Below are 2,760 nucleotides of genomic sequence, written 5' to 3'. Positions count from 1 at the left end.
TCAGGTTGAACAAAGCAGGGGACAAGGTTCTCTGCTCTATGCTAAAAAAAAAAAAAAGTAAGGGCTTTGCTGTCATCTGCTTTCTTCTCCCAAGAATGGAGACATGTGTCTTCCTCCAAGAGTGGAAAGATGGGTGTCCCTCTCTCCGAGAGCATCAGGAATCCCTTTCCCCTGTGGAGGTGTGAGAGAAGCAGAGCAGGTAAGAACCCCAACAGCCTGAGAACGTGGCATTGAATGAATAGTGAAGCCTTAGTCACAACATTCCTATTGCTAACAGAATTTCCCCCAGTCCTTATTTTTTGCCTCAGAGGCAGTTTGGGAATTCAGACTCCAACAAGATGCCTATGGAAGTTAAAGCTATTGTTTTGGGCCACCTACATTCCCAAGCAGGCTATACTATTGCTTACACTGGGATCACTTTTCACAGGTTTTAATTTGTCTGTTTTCATAACCAGAAAAACTACACATAAGATGGGATCTTGATGTAACAGCATAAATCCTTTAGTCAGAGGCACGCGCACAGGCAAATACAGGAGTGTTTGATTTCTTCTTGACTCAGTTTCAGCAGAATCTTTTTTCCAGTCTTCAGAACTCTACCCTTCTCTAACAAAATTATAAATATTCTCACAGATACTCATGCAAATTTACAGCTTGAATCAAAACCAGCCTCTCTAATGAGAGACTTCATTTGTCTCAGGCTTTAATCCATCAGCTTCATGTAGCTCTCCTAGCAGTTCCCCTTACTCCACTGAAAATTAAATTCACCCTAACCATATACAAAGCATTCCCAATATATTAAAAAGTTCTAATCTCTTACTTATTTATAAACATGTTTTTGCAGAAAATTTTCCCTTAATGGTGGTGGTATGCAACTTGATGAATTTTTACCGATAAAGCATGCCACCAAAGCTACTGCACTATGATATCTTTTTCTTTTGCTGACAAGAACATTTGCTGCCCCTGACAGCTTTTGCAGGAAGAGGGACTTGCTCCAGCCAAAGCTCCCAAAGAGCGTGGGCTCGGAGGTTATCGCTCCTGTGGAAAAATTTCCAGAAATGAAATATGTTAAGCAAATGCCTCAATCCCTGACTGTCTGAATATGGCAGCGAGTGAGGTTTCCATACAATGGTCTCCTTGTCAGAAAAATATTCCATATGCTGCCATAGCTAGTTTTCTGTTTATGAATGCAGAGTCAGAGGTGTGGGATTTCTATGAATCCCCCTATTTAGCCAGCCTTGGTGGCTAGAAGTGAGCCAAACCTGGACCTTAGGTAAATCCATGGAACACTGAATTGGCTTCAAAGCGAGCACAACTGAGTCAGGAATAAATTACTGGGCTAGTTACAGCAGTACAGGCTTCCTCATACGTCCCTTCCAGCCTACGCATGATACTCAAAGGGCTTTTCTACATGAGAAAATTACAGTACTTAAGTTGCAGAAATATGTGATTTTCCAAATCCTGCTGGAAAAAGTAACCCTTTGTAGAGGTCACTGTGTCCTCCCTCATCGGATGGGAGTAGCAGCTCCTCTGAACGGCTCCTAACCCCTTTCAGTCAAAATTCCTCTGGCTTACAGAACCGACCTGTCAGAGCTAACGTGGCCCCTTTTGGCTGGCACCAGTCAGGGAAGTTAACTCCCAAGAGGAGCTCTACCAGGAGCGCAATGATCCCCGGCCTTCCTTGCATCTGAGCTACTCTGTGGGCGCATCTTAATTTTTCCATCTGCCTGCATAGCAAATGTCAGGCTACGCTCTGCATCAAACCCTGCACTGATGTTGAGCTTTGCCTATTAGTCAGAAATGTCTTTATCAGTGAGACTTAAGATCAGCTGGGAATAAACTCCTAATTTATGCTAAACCACAGTAAGCCATTCTTAATTTGAAATATATGTGTTCAGCTGCTTTGGCCTACTTTAAGTTTAGCTTTCTCCCATGGGTGCAGCCTTGGCCTCTGTGGTGCCAGTTAAAATTTTGATATGGGGGGGGATTTTTCTTTAGTTCCATCACAGCTGTTGCATTGCAATGATAGGCCATGATGGTACGTTGAAGCTGTATGGAGGAGAAGAAAATAGCCTGAAAGGAGTTGGTGGGTGAGCAAGATGTATGCTTTTAGAAGCGTGAACACATCCATCAAAATCAGTTTATTTCTAAACAAAGCTGCTGGTTACAAAGCACGTGTATGAGGGAAGCAAGCGTTGGAAGGGAGATTCTGAGACCCTGTTCACAAAAATCCCAGCTGCGAAGAAGAGTTTATTCCCCGCCGAAGTTGTGTAACGCTGTGATTCAGTCAGCAAGGGTATTTTGACGAGCGTCTTGCCAAAAGAAATTTAATTGGAAAATGCTAGGCCTTTTTATTTTTCATTTTTATTATTTTGTTTTGTCTCTCTGAATGCTTCCATGTGAGCAACCTCACTCATCTTTAAAGAATGCAAGTAGGAAAAAAGATGTTTATGGAAGCGTTTAGCTAGCGCGGCTTCTATTAGAAAAGGTCGGCCATGAGAAGTCTCCATCCTCTAAAATTTATGTAGAATTTTACTGAAGGAAATGTGTATCATATGCAACAAAATGGGGGGTTCTGTCCCCCCTTCCCTGGAAAACGTTTTCTGACTGTTTTCGGAACTCCTGGTGGGAGCAGCCCGTTTCTGGGTTTAAGCCCGCTGTTCTGACGAGCGCCGACAGCCGGGACCTGGACCTGGGCCGTACCTTCCTGGGTTCGGTCCGGCCGCGCCCGCGGCACACGGCCCCACGGGCGGGGCGCAGCCA

General features: G+C 44.1%; 1 protein-coding gene across 1 annotated transcript in view; it reads left to right on the top strand.

Annotated features, from left to right (window-relative positions):
* The first annotated feature begins 220 nt into the window (after positions 1-220).
* Positions 221-2,760, top strand: part of ANXA11 (annexin A11) — a 28,779-nt gene continuing 26,239 nt past the window's right edge. Inside the window, exon 1 of the mRNA XM_035897298.1 lies at positions 221-224. The gene's annotated coding sequence lies outside the window, so the exon portion shown is untranslated. The remainder of the gene's footprint in view (positions 225-2,760) is intronic.

Source organism: Egretta garzetta, unplaced genomic scaffold (assembly GCF_000687185.1).
Source record: "Egretta garzetta isolate BGI_Z169 unplaced genomic scaffold, ASM68718v1 scaffold56, whole genome shotgun sequence".
Classification (NCBI taxonomy): Eukaryota; Metazoa; Chordata; class Aves; order Pelecaniformes; family Ardeidae; genus Egretta; species Egretta garzetta.
This window is presented reverse-complemented; position numbering and strand designations above follow the sequence as displayed.